Source organism: Schistocerca nitens, chromosome 2 (genome assembly GCF_023898315.1).
Source record: "Schistocerca nitens isolate TAMUIC-IGC-003100 chromosome 2, iqSchNite1.1, whole genome shotgun sequence".
NCBI classification, from domain to species: domain Eukaryota; kingdom Metazoa; phylum Arthropoda; class Insecta; order Orthoptera; family Acrididae; genus Schistocerca; species Schistocerca nitens.
This window is the reverse complement of record NC_064615.1, coordinates 895,094,498-895,118,120: the sequence shown is the minus strand read 5'-3', so window position 1 is coordinate 895,118,120 and position 23,623 is coordinate 895,094,498.

Here is a 23,623-nt window from a genome sequence, read left to right as displayed (position 1 = left end):
TGGAAAACCCGCGAATTCCTTGTTATCAGTAGGAACCGCCGGTCTCATTCTGTCCTATCCGAGCATGCCTTGGAATGCTGCCAACATCGGACTGCGTTCAACACTTACCCGTCGCACCCATAAAAAAGCGTGCGAAGTTGCGTTGTTACGCACTGAGCAAGGGACCTCTCTCTGCAGCCATCTGATTGTACCAATAATTGAACCCCAGGTCGTTACTATAGGCAACAGTATTTTATACACCGTACCCCAACCGGTAACAGCCACTGTCGTGTGTTACGAGTACCTCCGAGCAACCCAGCTTTACCGTGTGCTACTCAACGGCAGCGGATTATTATTTAATAGCTCTCACGGTGATATCACTACGCCCACCGAGTAAGTGTTTGCACACTTACCTTCCTCCCATAACATGCGACTCCCCTTCTCATATGGTATTTACCAGAGCAACCAATGGTATTACCGTCGCCTGACAATTGGCTACCTCTCCCCATTCACTCAGATTCCCAGCTGATCCAATCTTTAACCGACCTGGTAAACAAACTGTCAGGACAGATCACGCTAGACCGTGCCACAGTGCATATAATAGATTGGCACAAGCACCCGTATCTCAATCGTATAGTCATTCCCAGTTCTGTATGTTCACCTCTAATAATTATCCTTATTGGTTTGTTGCTACGGCCTTGCCGCAGTGGATGCACCGGTTACCGTGAGATCACCGAAATTGAGCGCTGTCGGGCGTGGTCAGCACTTGGATGGGTGACCATCCAGGCCTCCATGCGCTGTTGCCATTTTTCGGGGTGCACTCAACCTCGAGATGCCAATTGAAGAGCTACTCGACCGCCACGCCATTCCCTACCGCCACGACCCCACTCGCCACACCGCCACGAGGAAGGCGAAGTGCACCAGCGCTACAACTTCCTGATCACGTCGAGGGTCCACCCTCGCGTCAGCGTCAGCGTCGACCGCATAGAAGCGGCTTCGGTCAAGAATACCATCATAACAACCGGTAGAGCGGTGTGCTGACCCCACGCCCCTCCAATGACACGGCGGTCGGATGGTCCCGGTAGGCCACTCGTGGCCTGAAGACGGAGTGCTTTTTTTTTTACTGGTTTATTGCTATGGGTAGCTTTCAGAAAAGGACTTTTTGGGCGACTTCGGTTGCCCCTCCCTGTTCTCCCTGAACAGCAGCCTCCTGGGGAATATCACGCTTTAGTTTTCGTAATGGGAACAGGAATGTTTCTTGTTGCCCCATACTGCAGTAGTACAGTAGTAAATTGCTATGGTCTGAGTACCCTGTGAGTAGAAAAGGAATAATAAATACATAAAATATCTCCAAAAAGAAAAGGCATGGCCCTCCTTTAGGTATAACCAACAAAGTGATGATTCACTTTGCGTGTGAAGTGATGCAAAAGTGGTAATGCCCTTCCCCCCTTGTGATCTTTGCTTCGCCCCTTCCAGAACCCCCCACTTACACGATCCGGCGGAAGTTGCAGTGCGCCACAGCCCGCTGCTGTCTGCAGCGGACACTGACCTTCCCCACTGCAAGCGCCAACTGCTGATCGCAGCCGGCCTTGGTGGCCATGCGGTTCTAGGCGCTTGAGTCCGGAACCGCGGGACTGCTACGGTCGCAGGTTCGAATCCTGCCTCGGGCATGGATGTGTGTGATGTCCTTAGGTTAGTTTAGTTTAAGTAGTTCTAAGTTCTAGGGGACTGATGACCTAAGATGTTAAGTCCCATAGTGCTCAGAGCCATTTGAACCATATTTTGCTGATCGCAGCAACTTGCGCTGCCACTCGCAGTGGCTCAGAATACTGCTGCATCATCCGCTGGCGTCAAAAAATTGTCACGCAAGATTTGAATACAAAAAATATTGTCATTCTTTCGGTACTTTTCATAAGCAGAAATGCAAATTTAAAAAAATGTATTGTTATAAATTACGTAACTGCCAATTTGCCTCCCCATGCTTCACTCCTGCGGAGGGGAGAAGGGTGTACGGTGGGGGCCGTTACTTAATGGATGTAATATAATAAAATTTTAATTTTTTATACATCAATTTATGACGCCAGTGCCTTCTGCCTGGCTGCTAGTTTCAGCTCGTAAGTAACTTTGCATTATACCAGACAGAACCACTTTGAAACTCACGTGTTGAACCATCAGCAGCTAAACTCACGTGTTTCTGACGAGGTAACGCTACCGAACCGCGCTTCTACGATTTGGCTGTCCAATATGGAGGTTTGCAGGTGGTCACGTTGGGGTGGAGCGGCGGCCAGCCGCCGGAGCGGACACGCCATCCGTTCTCTCCTGCTGGCAGCTTCTGACCTGGTTAGACGCTCTCCTCTCCTGCTCTCTTGGGCAGAAGCCCATTCAGTTTCGGCGGCTTCTCTACGCCTGCCTTCAATCATTTTTTACTGAAATAAACCATCATGTCTATCATAAAACGTTTAACTTCATTACCTCAACGGATGCCTACTGTTTTCCCTTGCTCGCCAATCCTGACACATTAACAAATCTCTCCAGAACAGCACATTGAAAGGCATCCCAGATGTGCTCAATAATATTCAAGTCTGGGGAGTTTGGTGGCCAGCGGAAGGGTTTAAATTCTGAAGAGTGTTCCTGGAACCACTCTGTAGCATTTCTGGACGTGTGGGGTGTCGCATTGTCCTGCTGGAACTGCACAAGTCCTTCGCAATGGTCATGGACATAAATGGATATCGGTGATCGGACAGTATGCTTACGTACGTGTAGCCTGTCAGATCAGGTGTCAGACGTGTCAGGCGCCGCCATATCACTTCAACTGTACACGCCCCACACCATTACAGAGCCTCCACTATCTTGGATCTTGGACAGCCCCTGCTGACACCCAGGGTACATGGATTCATGAGGTTGTCTCCGTACCTGTATAAATCCATCTGCTCGATACAATTTGAAATGGGACTCTTCAGACCAGGCAACATGTTTTCAGTCATCAGCAGTGTAATGTCGGTGATGACGGGGCGCAGGCGAGGCGTAAAGCTTAGTGTCGTGCAGTCATCATGGTTCGCACGCTGACAATTGTTGATTGCCCAGCTTTGAAATATGTAGCAATTTGCGGAAGGGTGGCACTTCTGTCATGCTGTCAGAGGTTTGGTGTTTTTATCGGATTCCTGATATTGACGGTACACTCGTGAAAAGGTCCAACTGGAAAGTCCCACTTCATCGCTACCTTGGAGATGCCGTGTTCCATCGGTCGTTCGCCGAATATAGCACTATGTTCAAACTCACTTAAATCCTGGTAATATGACATTCTAGCAGCAGTAACCGTTCTAACAACTGCGCCAGAAGCTTGTTGTCTTATACACGCGGTGGCGACCGCAGCCCTATATTATGCCTGTTTATATATTTCTGTATTTGAATACATATACCTGTACATGTTTTTTGGGCGCTTCAGTGTAGATGAGAGAAAAGGACATTACAATATTATTATTTATCCTTAACGTAAATAATGAAACCAGATACTTTTTTTGTGTTTCGGAAAGTTTATATTATGACACGCGGTTATATGCTTCATGCACCGTACAGTTTGAGTAAAGTTACATGTCAAACATTCGTAACTTCATGTAGGAAAATCTGTGAGAACACCATCAAAATTCAGTGACTTTTCACGAGTTGAAGCCCAGCCCACGCTATCTAATAAAAATGTTAACTTTATTGCAATTTATCTTTTTGTATATGAGTGATATAGTGTGTTTATGGGAACGCACATTTGCTTTTAAAACCAAGTGTGGGCATGAGATGTAGCCGAGTATCATTTCAGAGCACCCATTTGTTCACTTCTCATTTACTTCGGCAAAACCGTAGTGAGAGTCTTGGTTAAATAATTATACTTGAAGAATTTCGATACTGCAGTTAGTAACAGTTACAGTTAGTTCGTAATTGATACATATTTAAAGAAAGGACCGCATTTCCGCATGAGATAGGAGAATTAACGGTTTTACGTGTTACCGAAGTTACAGTCCACCTCGGTAGCTGAATGGGCAGTGCAGCAGTATGCCATGCATAGGGGCCCGGGTCCGATTCCCGGCTGGGTCGGGTATTTTCTCCACTCAGGGACTGGGTGTCATGTTGTCTTCATCAACATCTGATTCCCATCAACATGCAAGTGGCCGAAGTGGCGTCAACTAAAAAGACTTGCACCAGGCGACTGGTCTACCCGACGGGAGGCCCTAGCCACACGACATTTCATTTCATATCATCGAAGTTACAGCGGTACCATTCTTGAAGTTCCTGATCACAACACTCCAAAGTCCTAGGATTAGTGCCAAACAACTCCACAGTACGTCATGTAGCGCGTATGCTATTGTTGCTGGTAGGACTGGACCATTAAGCTCGGTAGCTCCTTGATGCTATTGGAGAGGAGTAGTCTATGTGCTGTCAGTGGTTCCACTCACGCCCTTCTCTCTCACAGTTATAATCAATGTAAACATGACAGATCAACTGAGAATGACGTGTACAAGTGGTACTCTGAGACGAAGATGCTATAGAACAGGAGAAGAATTGGTACTTACCTCATTAAACCAGCGAGAGGACTGATGACTCGACAAAAGGGAAGCAAGAAGACGTCAGTATGTGTTAACCAGATGAGTACCTGTAATGATTTATTAACTGGTTTCTTCTTCCACCAAATAATCAGTCGTTCGTTGGGCTCTGTGATAGCTAACATTGTCATGAGCAAAAGAAATGTGAGTTTTCATTTGGTTTCATCTCATTGCTTCTGTTATTTATGGCAAACATTTTCTTTTCTGCCTTTTCTTAGCACTGTTCTATCACATACGACAATGAGAGCAACATTACCGATGTACTGAAGTTTCTCATAATGAGAACTGAGAAGGAGCGATATGTTTGGACTTTAAAGAAATTTTTTATAGCCAAGATCGCGTTAAAAACTGTTTTTTATTTACCGGTATCGACAGGTAACACTTGAGAGATGGTAGGGCAATCTCACATTTCATACTGTGTCATGCTGCTTCATAAGGAAGGTGATCTTTATTTCTTCGTTGCTATATTTGATACGATGTGACTTCATTCATATGATGAAATGGTTGGCAGTAGTTAACGCTCTTGCTTGTGTGCTCTAGTGAAGCCACAGCGGTAGGCTTTAGCTGTGTTCAAAGGAAGACAGTTCCGAGTTAATTGACAGCAGTAAAAGTGTACGGTGGTTGAGAGCCGAGGAGAGATTTTTCTGCGGAACATAAGTGAAAAAGCTTGCTGACAACCAAGTCCACTGGCCTTATTGTGTAGACACATTAGGTGGCGCCAGTTGGTAGGCGTCTGCCTTCAGGTAAGCTGACTAGGGCTGAGGAGTCGCTGCAGGTTAGGCTGACAATAAAGCAGAGTATGGGCCCTTGTTAGGTACAAATCGGATGAGACGGGTGAGAGGTATCGAGTTCTGTGGTACTGGGCAGTGGCGCCCAGGCGTCCAGACTCTGCTACAAATCAAATTTGTTAAGGCACGGGGCTTTTACGAGTTTATGGCAGTTCTTTGGAAAATTCTAAATGGACGCCACAGGGGAGATAACGATCTTTTTATGGAGGGCTGTGGTTCCATCGAAGTTATGCTTTTAGCAAAGACACGGTGTAAACACATGGGAAGTCGCTGGTTCGTCAAATCTGTGTATACAGAGCAGTGGGGAAGGGGGGTGGGGGGACGATCTCCCAGCTTCGAATGCTGAGCTCCAGCTCGTGACTGGCTTGTGCTAAAGTGGGTGTAGTCTAAACATGCAAATGTGCTATGCTACCGAGCAGCGGAGGGAAAGTTGTAGAGAAAGAGAGAATCACACTAGTAAAAAACAGCAAGTCTTTGCCTAGACGTTGAGACTTGTGTCCTTTGCTAGTGTGCCACTTAGAGCCTGTGCCAACCACCATCGGAACCGTCGAAGCTACTGCTTCTCGCATCATACACTCAACCAGTTATGGGTGGGTGTATTTACTTCTTATGAGTCGGCCATCTAAACGTTTGACATATCCCGACATGCATAGTCTTGTCATAGTCAAAATGGTGTGGCAGACCATGAAACAGGTCCACTTGCACACTGGAATACACCGGGGTTTCAGAGGCTCATAGGAAAGTATTTGCATTCCAAATCGGCCGAACGCAATGCGAGACTGCGTACTTGCATATTTCCAGGCTGGCGCCATTAATAACAGATTGCCGCTGTCCGTGACTGCACTCCCAGAGCGCCTCGTGCTGTGCCGCCCTCACATGCGGAAGGGATGGTATTCGTTGCTATGGCGTAGGGCTCCGACATATGCTTCTCAGCACCCTGTTCTTTGGAACCATATTTCTCTTTATAGAATAGTAGAGATGCTTAATAGTAGTGTAGTTTTTGGGCCATACCACTGATTCACATTTATGAAGTCAGATAAAGCGATTTGTTCTGGTTAGTGTGTTGTATTGATCCCCAGCTGATCACTAAGTTAACCATAGGCCATATATTATTGAAAGCGATTGTCAGATAAAAATGTTTGTGTGGCGTTTCTTTAGCCATCATTTGTCAAGTGATGTTAAGAAAGAATAAATCAATTGTTATTTAGACCACAATCCCTCCCAGTGTTCTGATTCAGTTTACCTTTGTCATATTATTAAAGTCTTGGTTGCAGCTAACAAAGCCTGGAAGCTTGCATACTGTCATCTTCAGAAATCTTTAAAAACTTTTTTGTTTCTAGGTAATGTTCCACTATGCGTTCGTAAGTCATGCCAGGTTAGTGGAGTAATGAGAAATAAATATAATTTGATGTAATACGAAAGCAGTTTTTAGAGATCTGAAGATGACAATCTTACCTGTCGGAACCGATCAGTAAAATAATAGTTTTGAACAAGATCTTGGCTGTAAACAGTTCTTTAAGTTACCACTGTGAGTATGGAAACAAGCAATCATTTGATTGGGAATTCCAGACGAACGATAAACGTTTGTTGGTTTCGTTTCATAATGTAACACCCACACAATTAATTGCTAATTAGTTTCAGATCCAATTTGTGACATTGTATTTATGTTATTAGGTAATTAAGCTGTAAATTAAAATAAAATCCTGTTCCCTCCGGATTTTCTGTGTGTCTCCGTGTCGAGATGGAAATCACTTAACATTAGTCCCTTCGTACTGGAATGCTATGTTGCACGTAACTTTGTAACACAGCGCCATTTATATCCCAGAACGAGGTGACGTAGAGATTAGTGCACTTGGCTCGCATTCGGGAAGACGATGATCCAAATCTCCGTCCAGCCACGCAGATATACGTATTCCGTGATTTTTCAAAAGTCGCTTAATGCAAATGCCAGGATGGTTCATTCGATTAGGGCACTGCCGATTTTGTTCCACACCCTTTTGTAAACAGAGCCCGTGCTCCATTTCTGATGACAGTGCTACTGACGGGGCGTTAAACAGCAATGTTCCATCATTCTTTTCTGTTTCCCATTCTAGCTGTATTTACTGGTGGTCACTACGAAGGCGCTGACGTTAAAAAAATCATTGCTCTGGAAAAAGACGTCAGGGGCGCAGGGATACGTTCCTGAGAGGCAGTTACGGTAAGGATTAGTTAGGTAATGGCCACATAAAAGATCTGGAGAGTTCCCTGGAACTCGCTGGTAAGACATAGTTGTCTGTAGGAGGGGCCGTTGAGGCTGACAGCAACAGTTCTGACAGTCTGCTGTTTTATTGTTGGGACCAAATGTTCAAATAGAACACAGCATGGTTATTAACGAGGAACACGGCAAGTGCCATAACCTGATTTCCTAGCTACCTCGCCTGTTGGAAGAGGAGTCAAAAAGAAGCGAACATGTGTCTTGGCTTATCCGTAGATACATCTACATCTACGTGATTACTCTGCTGTTCACATTAAAGTGCCTGGCAGAGTGTTCAATGAACCACCTTCATGCTGTCTCTCTACCGTTACACTCTCGAAAGGCACGCGGGAAAAACGAGCACTTAAATTTTTCCGTGCGAGCCTTGATTTCTCTTATTTTATCGTGAGTGTGCTCCCTGCCGCCGTTGGATAAGCAGATGCCAGCAGCAAGTCGTATACTCCTAGCTCACTTATTTGTTACATAGTTTCGTATAGGAGGTGTAATTTCGAGTTCTAGTTACTGTAATCGTAAATTCAAGCAGATTGTAGCGCAGTCGTTAGGCATTTTTACAGGTTAGTTCATACATTCTTTGCGTGTTTCCATTTTGTTATCTAGGCACGGACTCGTGTTTCAGTAGCTGTTGTTCAACATCGATTAGAATGGACTGGGACTGTGATTGCTGTGTTCGGATGAGGGCTGAGTTGGCACCCCTTCGCTCACAGCTGCAGGCGGCGGTGACTTCGGTCGCGCAGCTTGAGGCTTTTGCCAATGGGCACCACTGTGGGCAGCCGGACTTGGGTATCACGGGGATGTCAACCTCGTCCCGTCTGTCCCCAGATCGGTCTGCCGCTATGGTTGCCCCGGTTGCTGCCCGCAGTGGGGCTGAGCCCTCGCCTGTGGTTGATGGGAGGTCGTTCCAAGGCGTGGCAGGCAGTGAAAGACGTCCCCAAAGGCTGATCAGAAAGCCTCCCCAGTGCATCTAACAAACAGGTTTCAGGTACTGTCTCTGGCTAAGCGAGATGCAGCTGCTGCACTGTTTCAGAGGATGATTCTCAGCCTTCAAGGTCCGGGCAATCGCAGAGGGCGGGTTTATTGGTAGTTGGGAGCTCCAATGTTAGGCGCGTAATTGGGCCCCTTAGGGATAAGGCGGCTAAGGAGGGGAAGAAATCCAGTGTGCACTCCGTGTACATTCTGCGTGAAGTCATTCCTGATGTGGAAAGGGTCCTTTCGGATGCCATGAAGAGCACAGGGTGCAGCCAGCTGCAGGTGGTGGCACATGTCGGCACTAATGACGTGTGACGCTTTGGATCTGAGGAAATTCTCTCTGGATTCCAGCGGCTATCTGATTCGGTGAAGGCTGCCGGTCTTGCTTACGAGATGAAGGCAGAGCTCACCATCTGCAGCATCGTTGACAGAACCGGCTGCGTACCTTTGGTGCAGAGCAGGGTGGAGGGTCTGAATCAGAGGCTCAGACGGTTTTGCGACCTTGTTGGCTGCAGATTCCTTGACTTTCGCCATAGGGTGGTGGCGTTTCGGGTTCCACTGAATAGGTCAGGAGTTCACTACACTCAGCTGGCGGCTACACGGGTAGCGGAGGCTGTGTGGCGTGGACTGGTTGGTTTTTTAGGTTAGAAGGCCTCGGGAAAGTAGGGGGTGGGCTGCAATCTCAAAGGGTGCATGTCAAATACAGGACGTGCTTGGATCAAGGAACAGTCGGAATTGAAGTTGTAAATTGTTGTAGTTGTGCTGGGAAAGTCCCTGAGTTTCAAGCGCTAATAGAAAGCACAGAAGCAGAAATCGTTATAGGTACATAAAGCTGGGTAAAGCTTGAAATAAGTTCTGCAGAAATTTTTACGAAGTCTCAGACGGTGTTCAGGAAAGATACATTAGGCAGAATTGGTGGTGAAGTGTTTGTGTCTGTCAGTAGTGGTTTATCTTGTAGTGAAGTCGAGGTAGATACTCCTTGCGAATTGGTATGGGTGGAGGTTATACTTAACAGCCGAACTAAGTTAATAACTGGCTCCTTCTACCGACCCCCAGACTCAGATGATATAGTTGCTGAACAGTGCAGAGAAAATTTGAGTCTCGTAACAAATAATTACCCCACTCATACGGTTGGCAAAAATATTTGTTCAAAACCGGTGGTAGGCAGAAAACATCTTCCAAGATTGTCCTAAATGCTTTCTCCGAAAATTATTTCGAGCAGTTAGTCCACGAACCCACGCGAATTGTAAATGGTTGCGAAAACACACTTGACCTCTTAGCCACAAACAATCCAGAGCTAAAAGAGAGCACCAAGACAGATACAGGGATTAGTGATCACAAGGTCGTTGTAGCTAGGCTAAATACCGTTTCTTCCAAATCCACCAGAAACAAGGGCAAAATAATTTTATTTAAAAAAAGGGGATAAAGTGTCACTAGAAGCCTTCCTAAGAGACAATCTCCATTCCTTCCGAACTGACTATGCAAGTGTAGACGAGATGTGGCTCAAATTCAAAGATATAGTAGCAACAGCAATTGAGAGATTCATACCTCATAAATTGGTAAGAGATGGAACTGATCCCCCATGGTACACAAAACAGGTCCGAACGCTGTTGCAGAGGCAGCGGAAAAAAACATGCGAAGTTCAGAAGAACGCGAAATCCCGAAGATCGGCTACAATTTACAGACGCGCGAAATTTGGCACGGACTTCAATGCGAGATGCCTTTAATAGGTTCCACAACGAAACATTGTCTCGAAATTTGGTAGAATATCCGAAGAAATTCTGGTCGTATGTAAAGTACACAAGCGGCAAGACGCAGTCAATACCTTCGCTGCGCAGTGCCGATGGTACTGTTACCGATGACTGTGCCGCTAAAGCGGAGTTACTGAACGCAGTTTTCCGAAATTCCTTCACCAGGGAAGACGAATGGAATATTCCAGAATTTGAAACACGAACAGCTGCTAGCATGAGTTTCTTAGAAGTAGATACCCATCGCTTGATACGGGCAAGTCTTCAGCTCCAGATTGTATACCGATTAGGTTCCTTTCAGATTACGCTGATACAATAGCTCCCTACTTAGCAATCATATGCAATCGCTCGCTCACCGATAGATCTGTACCTACAGATTGGAAAATTGCGCAGGTCGCACCAGTGTTTAAAAAGGGTAGTAGGAGTAACCCATCGAACTACAGACCTATGTCATTGACGTCGGTTTGCAGTAGGGTTTTGGAGCATATACTGTATTCAAACATTATGAATCACCGCGAAGGGAACGATCTATTAATACGTAAACAGCATGGTTTCAGAAAACATCGTTCTTGTGCAACGCAGCTAGCTCTTTATTCGCACGAAGTAATGGCCGCTATCGACAGGGGATCTCAAGTTGATTCCGTATTTCTAGATTTCCCGAAAGCTTTTGACACCGTTCCTCACAAGCGACTTCTGATCCAGCTGCGGGCCTATGGGGTATCGTCTCAGTTGTGCAACTGGATTCGTGATTTCCTGTCAGGAAGGGCGCAGCTCGTAGTAACAGACGGCAAATCATCGAGTAAAACTGAAGTGATATCAGGTGTTCCCCGGGGAAGCGTCCTTGCACCTCTGCTGTTCCTGATCTATATAAATGACCTGGGTGACAATCTGAGCAGTTCTCTTAGGTTGTTCGCAGATGATGCTGTAATTTACCGTCTAGTAAGGTAATCCGATGACCAGTATCAGTTGCAAAGCGATTTAGAAAAAATTGCTGTATGGTGTGGCAGGTGGCAGTTGACGCTAAATAACGAAAAGAGTGAGGCGATACACATGAGTTCCAAAAGAAATCCGTTGGAATTCGATTACTCGATAAATAGTACAATTCTCAAGGCTGTCAATTCAACTAAGTACCCGGGTGTAAAAATTACGAACAACTTCAGTTGCAAAGACCACATAGATAACATTGTGGGGAAGGCGAGCCAAAGGTTGCGTTTCATTGGCAGGACACTTAGAAGATGCAACAAGTCCACTAAAGAGACAGCTTACACTACACTCGTTCTTCCTCTGTTAGAAAATTGCTGTGCGGTGTGGGATCCTTGCCGGCCGCGGTGGTCTAGCGGTTCTAGGCGCTCATTCTGGAACCGCGCGACTGCTACGGTCGCAGGTTCGAATCCTGCCTCGGGCATGGATGTGTGTGATGTCCTTAGGTTAGTTAGGTTTAAGTAGTTCTAAGTTCTAGGGGACTGATGACCACATATGTTAAGTCCCATAGTGCTCAGAGCCATTTGAACCATTTTGTGGGATCCTTACCAGGTGGGATTGACGGAGGACATCGAAAGGGTGCAAAAAAGGGCAGCTCGTTTTGTATTATCACGTAATAGGGGAGAGGGTGTGGCAGATATGATACGCGAGTTGGGATAGAAGTCATTAAAGCAAAGACGTTTTTCGTCGCGGCGAGATCTATTTTCGATATTTCAGTGAGCAACTTTCTCTTCCAAATGGGAAAATATTTTGTTGAGCCCAACCTACATAGGTAGGAATGATCATCAAAATAAAATAAGAGAAATCAGAGCTCGAACAGAAAGGTTTAGGTGTTAGTTTTTCCCGCGCGCTGTTCGGGAGTGGAATGGTAGGAAGATAGTAAGATTGTGTTTCGATGAACCCTCTTCCAAGCACTTAAATGTGATTTGCAGAGTAATCATGTAGATGTAGATGTAGATGATCATTTCTTCCTATGTAGGTGGGTGCCAATAGAATGTTTTCGCAATCGGAGGAGAAAACTGGCGATTGAAATTTCATGAGAAATTCCCGTGGAACGAGAAACGCCTTTGTTTTAATAATTGCCACTCAAATTCACGTATCATGACTGTGACACTATCTCCCCTATTTCACGATAATACAAAACGAGCTGCCTTTCTTTGTACTTTTTCGACGTCATCCGTCAGTCGCACCTGTTGCGGATCCCACACCGCACAGCAGTACTCCAGAGTAGGACGGACAAGCGTAGTGTAAGCAGTCTCTTTGGTAGTCCTGTTGCACCTTCTAAGTGTTCTGCCAATGAATCGCAGTCTTTGGTTTGCTCTACCCACAATATTACCTATGTGATCATTCCAATTTAGGTTATTTGTATTTGTAATCCCTAAGTATTTAGTTGAATTTACAGCCCTCAGATTTGTGTGACTTATCGCATAATCGAAATTTAGCTGATTTCTTTTAGTACTCATGTGAATAACTTCGTACTTTTCTTTATTCAGAGTCAATTTCCACTTTCGGCACCATACAGATATCTTATCTAAATCATTTTGCAAGTCGTTTTGATCATCTGATGACTTTACAAGACGGTAAATGACAGCATCATCTGCAAACAATCTAAGACGGCTACTCAGATTGTCTCCTATGTCGTTAATATAAATCAGGAACAATAGAGCGCCTATAACACTTCCTTGGGGAACGCCGGATGTTACTTCTGTTTTACTCGATGACTTTCCGTCTATTACGAGTACTACGAACTGTGACCTTTCTGACAGGAAATCACGAATCCAGTCGCACAACTGAAGCGATACTCCGTACGCACGCAGTTTGATTAGAAGACGCTTGTGAGGAACGGTGTCGAAAGCCTTCTGGAAATCTAAAAATATGGAATCAACTTGACATCTCCTGTCGATAGCACTTATTACTTTATGAGTATAAAGAGCTAGTTGTGTTTCACAAGAACGATATTTTCTGAATCCGTGCTGACTACATGTCAATAAATCGTTTTCTTCGAGGTGCTTCACAATGTTCGAAAACAATATATGTTCTAAAACCCTACTGCAAATCGACATTAGTGATATAGGCTGTAATACAGCGGATTACTCCTACTTCCCTTTTTGGGTATTGGTGTGACTTGAGAAATTTTCCAGTCTTTAGGTACGTATCTTTCTGTGAGCGAGTGGTTGTACATAATTGCTAAATATGGAGCTATTTTATCAGCATACTCTGAGAGGAACCTGACTGGTATACAATCTGGACCGGAGGCCTTGCCTTTATTAAGTGATTTAAGCTGCTTTGTTACACCGAGGATATCTAGTTAACCGTTTCTGCGAAAACGACTGTCAAAGTTTTCGTGTTACTTTACAGGCCTTTAAGTGAGTCTGTAGTCTAATCGAGAAGGTGGCACAATAGTTAATGTCCTGTTTTTATACTTTTGTGCCCCATGTTAAGCGATTATTACTTTTTTTAATTTTTTGCTTTTCATTTATCTATCCAGGTCCGCATCAGAGATCTATACGAATTTTTTTCAGTGTTTATTGAAATAACGTCCTCATTCATTTACTAATTATATCTCTGGTGAATGAATTAAATCACTAAATGAATGGAAAAATTATTTTCAATTATTTTCGTTGAAATTCCTGTAGCTTATCTTGATTCTTAATCAACTGCAAGCGACAGTTCCGCAAAATGGATCAGTTATGCGTAATTTGTCGAGAAATTATTGTCAACGCGTGAAAATTTCAGCAGTGTTAGTGACGTTTGTTTCCCAAGCGAGATTCGTAGAAAAAAATGTCACTATGGCATACCTGTTTTCGGCGATGTTCGTGATGTTCGGGGCAGCTATGTTCCTACTATTGGTATCATCCGAGGGAATGCACCATATCTTTGTGTAGAATATTCATAAAAATAAAAAGTAACAGTTACGAACAGATATAAAAATGAAATATAAGAATATGAGTACTCAAAAAGTTTGTAAACCTTAAAAGTACTCTATACAGATATACTACAAAAAAGCGTTTCACTTATTTTGAAACCCATTTACAACAATATAACGCTTTACTCAGATAATCTCGCGTAGTAACCTTCTACGGACATGGATTGATAAACGAAAAAAATAGATGAAAACTGTAATCAGGTTTCAAACACGGGACTCAAAAGAGACAAACCGCGATGCTCTCCAGTACGCCACCAGTTGAGGTCAGCTTACGGCTCTCTAAAAGGCGTTTGAAGTAGCTCGTAAACTTCGACGGACGTTTTCTCACAAACGGTAAAGTACCTACTAATTTTGGCTCTCTTCCACTGAGCAAAGTTTCTGGGAACTCGGGGAGGGCACTTCCCATTTTCTCCTCGTAAGACTTACTTTCGCCGGTGTCCTGCATCAGTCAGCACATTGGGGCTGGGCCCATCACATAGAACCTTTTGGACAACCGCCGGGCCCAGGTTCGATTCCCGGCCGGATTGGAGATAACCTGCGCTCCTGGACTGGGTATTCTCCTCATGATCATTTCATCATTACAGACGCCCAAGTCGCCCAGTGTGGCATCACCTGACATAAGATTTGCAACCCGGCGGCCGAACTTCCCCGAAGGCGGCCCCGCGACCAAAAATGTCACACAGTTATTTCACTTTTGTACACACTACGGCGCCATTATGCTCTACTTTTACTCCTAGTAGATCGAATTTCTCTCTCTCTCGACCTATCACGGACAACATAATAACAGACTGCTTTTAAAAAACGAAACAGAGCAGAATGAAGAATGCCGAGGTCCTAACACACCGAAATGGGAGTTGGAGAAATCAGTTCAGGAACTCAGGGAATAGGAACCACTGGGTTGTGACAGAATACCACCTGAGGACTGGAAGTCGTAGTTCCAAATTCAGTAACCAGATTGACAGATACGAATCAGAATTTATATACAGGAATTCGGCCACATGATCTACTGATGACTTTTTGTACCTTGATCTAACGAGCGTAATGAAAAAGAATGCGAGGACAGTTATTTCTGTCAGTCATGTTACAAAGGCTTAATGAAAGTCATACTATGAAGAACTGATAAGAAAATTTAGGAAAAATATTGGAGAAAACAAGTTCATGTTCATTAAAGATACAAGAACACGAGATGCTTTAGGTTTACTGACGATGTTTGGGAAAGTATAATGGAACTGAACAAGGAATATATATACATATATATATATATATATATATATATATATATATATATATATATATATATATATCGGGCAGTAGAAGGCATTCGACAAAATTAACTAGTGTATACGGAAACTGATAGGTAAGACCACATAGGACGCAAGAAGCATTGTAAATGGAGGGGAAAGGATAAATATTGTAAAAGAAGCAGATGATCATGTAATACTGGCGGAATTAGAAGAGAGGCTGCAACAGATGTTGAAGGAGGATCGAGGATTATTTAATCAAAATAAATTTAGGAAAGACAAAAGTGATGGGAAAAAGGATGCGCCACTTAACATATTCTTGGACGGAAAAAAGGCAGAACAAGGAAAATTTTGTCTGTGCCTGGGAACGGAAGCTATACAGAAGAAATAAGGAGAAGAGTATCTATAGGACAGAGAGTATTTGAAGAGGTGAAGCAGTTACCAACAGCTAGAAGAATTCCATCAAGGCTGAGTATAAGATCTCCAAAATGCTATGTTTGGAGGGTAGTGTTACGGAGCAGTAATCGTAGGCAATTGAAAAGAAAGGAGTATATTTAGGAAAGGTTTGAAATATGGCTTTCGGGAGGAATGCTTAACGTGAAGTGGGCTGACTCTTGCGCTCCGTTTTGGAGATTTTCACTCTTGAAATCCTTTGTTGCAACATAGTTCACACCCGTTTATTTGTAGTCTTCGTTTCTGTGAGAAGTCTATGCGGCATCTCGATTACTCATACCGTTCATCACATTTACTTGCAACGGTGATATATTCTTACCACACGGCTCGTATTCTGTAACTAGTATGTAGTATGACAATCGCCAGTGTCACAGAAGGAGAGCAGACACGTCAATGACCGAACAAACAGTTCATAAATTTGTGAAAAAAGGGGTACGAGTGAGATTTGAGCGCGGATCTCCCGCTTTGCAGCCCAACACCATGTTTATTTCATTTTCTTATGCAGTTCGTTCGATGTCGCAGATGTTAAGCTTGGACCGTTCACTGTTTCTATTTTGCTTCTTTTTTCACATATCAGCGCACCTGCTTCTTGTTTTCTTGATTTGTCTTCAGTTTTTGACGGGATATCCACTGGGCCATTTTACCTCTAAATCTGAGGGGAGAGGGGGAGTGTGAATGGGAGCTTTTGTTGTAGAATCATCGAACATATTTTGCGTTAAGACATAATGACCTTTCTAGACTCTGAGAAGCTCATCTGCAAAAACCAGCACGGTTTTAGGAAACAGCGGTCATGCGAGACACAGCTGGCCCTCTTTGTGCATGATATACAACTGGCTCTAGATACCGGCTCCCAAGTTGATGCGATATTTCTTGATTTTCGAAAGGCGTTCGACTCGGTTCCGCACTGTCCCTTGCTCCAAAAAGTGCGCGCCTACGGTCTATCCAATGATATATGCAGTTGGATCGAAAGTTTTCTAACAGTCAGAGATCAGTATGTCGTCCTGAATGGGGAGACTTCAACAGAATCAAGCATAACATCAGGTGTGCCCCAGGGCAGCGTAGTAGGTCCGCTGCATTTTACGATTTACATAAACGATCTGGTGTATGATACTGACAGCGGCATTAGACTGTTTGCCAATGATGCTGTAATCTACAGGAAAGTAGTATCACACGAAAGTTGTGAGCAAATCAATGAGGATTTGTAGAAAATAAATGCGTGGTGTAATGACTGGCAGTAATCTCTCAATATTATCAAGTGTAACCTACTGTCTATAACCAAGCGAAAATCCCCATTACTCTACGAGTATAAAATAAATGCCCAGTTTTTGGAATCGGTAACATCCGTCAAGTATCTGGGTGTGACTGTTCGAAATGATCTCAAAACGAACTATCAGATCACACAAGTAACGGGTAAGACGAAATCTAGATTGCGGTTTATTGGTAGAATGCTCAAGTGATGCAGTCTTTCAGCAATGGAAATTGCTTACAATACTTTAGTTCGCCCAGTCTTATTGTTCGTCCGTATAGGATCCTTACCATTTGGGTCTGATTCAAGAGACTGAGAAAGCCCAAAGAAGAGTTGCAAGATTCATGACAGCTACATTTAGCCATCGCGAGAGCGTTACAAATCTCATATGAAGTTTGAAGTGGGATACACTTGCAGATAGACTAAGCGCTAAACGGAAGGGGGTGCTCACTAAATTCCATAATCCGATCTTTGCCGAGGATGTAGAGCATATATTATAACCACTAACTTTCCAATCGCGCAGTGATCACCATTCAAAGACAAGGGTAATTAGAGATCGTACTGAGGCATTCAGACAGTCGTTTTTCCCTCGCGCTATCCGCGAGTGGAACAGAGGGGGAGTGGGGGGAGGGGAATATGATTTTGGCGCGAATAGTGCCCTCCGCCACATACCGCTTGGTGGCTAGCGTAGTATATATGTAGATGTAGAACAAAAATATAAAAATAAGTGAACGCCTCCACTTCTGTCACCTTTAAAAGTTACATCTCTTTAATGCTAATGGATTTCACTAAAGAGGTCAACAGCGCATACTTGTGATAGCATTTCATTGCTACACTATTTCCAGATGGGAAATATTTTTCTGGATACCGTTGCGAGAACATCATTTGTGTTATATGAGTAGTATTGCCCGCAAAGTCACTGGCTCCAAAATAAAGCTACGCAGACGCTCTCCATTTTGCTGACGGCCCTGTATTTTGCTGACACTTTTCCATTACCCATGTAGCTGTACTAATGCAAAACCCTCAACTTCCTTCATCTTTTGTCGGCCGGAGTGGCCGAGCGGTTCTAGGCGCTGCAGTCGGGAACCTGGCTCGGGCATGGATGTGTGTGATGTCCTTAGGTTAGTTAGGTTAAAGTAGTTCTAAGTTCTAGGGGACTGATGACCACAGATGTTAAGTCCCATAGTGCTCAGAGCCATTTGAACATTTGAATCCTTCGTCTTTGTTTATCTTTCTTGGCTCATATTCTCTAGTGTAATGTGTAGCTGAAGGTTCTGAAACCCCTTAACAGACACAAACATCGGTAAACAAATGAAAGGTTTTGATTTTCGGGTATCATCTGCGGAGTCTTACATCCACGATCCCACGGTTTACGGGGTACACTAAGAGAAATCTGTGGAAATTTCCTATCGAGTATATCAACCTACAAGACACAAACGAATAAATATAATGATTTAATCATTGTTTAACAGTGCTTTTGAATTCAGAATATCTCTGTGTTGAAACATTTCATAGCGAAAATAAAATGGTATTTTTCTTTCTTTGATGGAAGCTCTCACGTTGCTACATTAAACGAGGATATTAGCTCAGTCCAGAGTGTGTTTCGATTTCGTCGTTATTTCCTGCCAATTAGTCATTACTTTCGAATGAGTAGCAGTTGATTCGTGCAGAATGTAGGTGTACAAAGTGAACTCGTGTAGCAATAAGCGTGGTTATTGCTGAAAGTATGTGGTAAATTGACTGAAAATATTGCAACATTAAAAAAAACCGACATGAGATGAACAACTCAGTCGAAACAAACGCTTACTCGCTTAATGTGACACATTTCAGGACCAGTGATGCAATTTACGGTAACCTAATGTGGCATTAGAATTTACACTTTACAGTCGCCGTGGACGTCAAATCTGTCAGCACAGACGCAGTGTTCCGTATATGAAATACTAATGTACAACCAAAATACACCGAAATATGTATTGCCATTAGACTTTATGCAAGTAAGCTCATAAAAACTTTCGAGTGTACAAACGACGTGAATAGCAACTGACTGACAGAAACAGACTGGTGCATCAGATCGGTTATGATAATGTTAACTATTCTACCTCACAAAAATCAGTAACCGTTCATCACACTGGCTACTTGTAAATACTATTATACAATAATATTACGCAGAGACAAAAGAATATTACTTTTCTATTACTGAGCCCACAGTTAGTAGTTAAATCCGTTTTGTGATGTCGTATTCAAGTAATTATGAACTACCACTTGATTTACTCTTCGTTTCACAACACATTAACTTTTGGAAGGCTGAACCATGATTCAGTCATAGCTGCAGGTTTCTTGAAAAAAATTATCAGGACGTCAGTCGTATATAATTCCTTGTACACAAATATACTCGACCAGAAATAATTGTATTGCGTTTCTTTTTTATTCAGAATTCTGATTGTGACTGATTTGATGCGACTCGCCACTTGCACCCTATGTCAATAATTACTTGCTGGATGTCTTCCAATCTGTCTCGGCGAGTGGCTTTTACCCGATACAACTTCCTTTAGCACCATGGAGATTATTTCCTGATGCCTTAACGCAAGCCCTGTCATCCCGTCCCTTCTTCCTGCCAGTTTTTTCCATAGGTTCCCCCCTTCGCCGATTCCACGGAGTGCTTACACATTCCTTATCTTACCAGTTCACCAAATTTTCAACATTCTTTTGTAGCACCACATCTCAGACGCTTCGTGTCTCTTCTTTTCAGGTTATCCCACTGCCCATGTGCTCCAATCGAACAATCTCAGAAATTGTTTTCCGGAAATTAAGGGCTACGTTCGACACCAGTAGACTTCTCCTGACCAAGAATACCGTATTTGCTTGTGCAAGTCCTCTTTTTACCCTCTTTACTTTGTCCGTCAGGTGTTATTTTGTTTCCAAGGCAGCAAATTTTTTTTAATTTTATCTACTTTATGATCAGCAATTTTGATGTTGATGTTCTCGCTATTGTCATTTCTGCTACTTCTGTTTCTTCCGGTTTACTCTCATCCATATTCCATATTCATTAGAAAATTCATTCCATTCTACAGATTCTGTAATTCTTCTTAACTTTCATTGAGGATAGCAGCGAATCTTATCATCTATATCCGTTCTCCCTGCATTTCAACGCTTGTCTTGAAACTTCCTTTTATTTCCGTCGTTGCTTCTTCGATTTATAGATTGAACAGCATGGTTGAAAAACTGCATTCCTATCTTACACCCTTTTTAATCGGATTACTTCGTTCTTGGCCTTCCAATCTTATTGTTTCCTTTTGGGGCTTGTACATATTGCGTCTTACCCGTCTTTTGCTGTAGTTTACTCCTATTTTTCCCAAAACTTCGCACATCTTCGACCATTTCACATTGTCGAACGCTTTTCTAAATCGACGAATGCTATGACCGTCTCTTCATTTTTCTTCAGTCTTTCTTCCATTATGAATCGCAAAGACAGAACTGCCTGTCTGCTGCCTTTACCTTTGATAAAGCTGAACCCATCGTCATCTAACAGACCCTCAATTTTTTTCCGTTCTTCTCTACATTGTTTTTGTCAGCTGGTTGGATGATTGAGATGTTCAGCTGATTGTACGTTAGTTTTAGAACCTATCTGCCCATCCTGTATTCGGAATGGTATGGATGGTTAGTATGATGTGGCGTTCCCAAGCTCATAGAGCTTACACACCAAATTGTATAGTAATTTTGTTGCCATTACCCCCATTTATTTTTGTACTTCCAACTTCAGAGATTAAATGAAGTATTTTTTCAGTTACAGCGAGCGAGGTGGCGCAGTGGTTAGCACACTGGGCTCGCATTCGGAAGGACGACGGTTCAAACCCGTGTCCAGCTATCGTGATTTAGGTTTTCCATGGTCTTCCTAAATCGCTTGAGACAAATGCCGTGATGTTACTTTGAAAGGGCACGGCGACATCATTCCCCATCCTTCCGAAATCCGACGGGATCGATGACATCGCTGTTTGGTCCCCTCACCCAAATCAACCAACCAACCAATCTTCAGTTACCCAACATTTCTTCAGAGTTGCCTTCCAGTCTACGTCTATCTAAAATCTGTGATTGCCCTTTTTAGAGATGTCCACTCATCTTCAACTGAACTGCCTGTTGTGTTATCGGAATTGCAGTATCCATATTCTTAGCGTACTTAAAATGAGTCTCATTTTCCTCAGTGCTTCTATATCCAAGTTCCTTTCACATTGGTTCTTCCGTACGATTCTCTTAAACCTCATTCTACTCTCCACCATTTGTAAATTATGATCTGAGTCTATATCTGCTCATTGGTGCGTATTACAATCCAATGTCTGATTTCAGAATCTCTGTCTGACCACCATGTAATCCATCTGGGATCTTCCCAAGCCTCGAGGTCTTTTTCAAGTATACCTCATCCCCTGTGATTCTTGGAAAGAGTATTCGCTGTTGCCATCTAAAATCTATTGCAGGAATCAAATAGTCTTTCTCCTCTCTCATTCCCATTGCCTACAGCATATTTTCCAGTAGCATTTCCTTCTACTCCTTCCCGTACAATCGCGCTCCAGTCCCACATTATAATTAGATTTTCAGCCCCATTTACGTACTCATTTACACGTTCAATATCATCATGTTCTTTATCTATCTCTTCGTATTCTGCTTGCGGCCGTCACACATACCTGAAGTATCGTTTTCGGGGTTGGTTTGGTGTTGAATCTGACAAGAGGAGCCCTATCACTCAAAAGGTCACAGTAGCTCAATCTCCGACCTGTCTTGCTACTCATAAGGAATCGTACTCCCGTTATAACATTTTCTGTTTCTGTAGATATTACCCTGTATTTGTCTTTATTTTCTCTCCATTTAACTTCACTGACCGCACTCCATCTGCACTGAGCACCTGCATTTCCCTTTCCAGGTTTTCTAGCTTTCCTATTGTACTGCATGCTCCGATTCATAGAATGTTATCCCGTAGCTGCTTATTCACTATTTTTCTCATAGCAGTCTCTACCTGGAGATCGGCCTGGGGAACTAATCCGTTATCTTTTGCCATTGTGGAGACCATGATGGTAATTTTTCAATTACGGGTGACCTGACCTGTAAATATATATTGTGTCTTTATTTCTCTCTGCATCCTCATGGCGTTGATTATGATTCTTCGTCGCTTTTGGGGTAATTTCCCACACCAAGGACAAGTTAGAGCCCTAAACCTCTGTCTGTATCTCCGACCTCTTTGACAAGTCATTGCAAGAGTGTGGGTGACTTTTTATGCTGGAAATTTTCAGCCGCCATTGCTGAAGATTTTTATTTAAAACTTAAGCAGTGACTGGAATCCGGGACCCACGACGTTTTCATTGTTAATAAAAACGCCGACACTAGATAATTGACTGTATCTCTTTTCACATAACCGTGGCTAAAGATGTCAGAGGTTGGCGGGGGCTAACTACTGCTCACGTCCGCATGTTTAACCTTGTAATTATCCTGCACATGTCCCCTGGGTGGCCTTGCGAAAGCAGGCAACCAGATAATCCCTGAGATCTTCTAGTAAATGTTACATCGTTTATCAGAACATGAATGAGCCGACAAATGGTCCTTCCAAAGACCATTCCTCTAGAAAGCTAGGGCAATGTCTAAGAATTTTCAGTTAACTATGGAATGCATTAGGAGAGTGGAATGCCCAGTGCTCCATAAGATTTCATTTGAGAAGAAAATTGATTTAGTGACAATCCACGAAACCCCCACAGCAAACGAAGCTCAACTGAGTGCTAGTTATGATAAAGTTTATGGTGGCAAGATACGTCAGAAAATATATAAAAAATACTCACTTTATTTCTATGAGCTGTGCTCATGATAGTCGTGAAGCTGTCACAAGAATAGGCGAAATGACAGTACTTAATGTCTATAAGCCGTCAAGCATCAACTGACCTAAAGTGTTTAATACCCATAGATCCCCTCCAACACACATGAGGGGCCTCAGTACTGTGTAAATACAGGAAAAATGAAATTGAAAACGCTCTGGTGCATCAGGCCAAAGTGCACAGTTTGAGCTTTCAAAAGGGCACTTGGGACTCATTCTCAGAAAATCTGGATAAATGTGTAGGATGGGTCCCGCATGCAACTTAAAACTACAAGCGATTCGTTGAAGCAGTATTTAGTACAGCAAAGAAGTGTATTATTCGTGGTTTTCTGGGTGAAAGGAGTAATGTGAAAATGTATGCAAATAATTACATGGCCGTAGCGATCATGAAACTGCAGCTCAGTTGACAAATAACACCGACACAACTAGATGTATAAAGTGAACTCAGACCGTATAATCCCTGAACTAGAAAAAATGGGTCTTTGCTCAGAGAACTAGATGGTGACACCCTGCGAGACTGCCTAAACAAATTGCAGATACCATCTCATCAATATCTAGAACTTCTCGTGTCCGAACACATACTATTGCGGATAAGAAG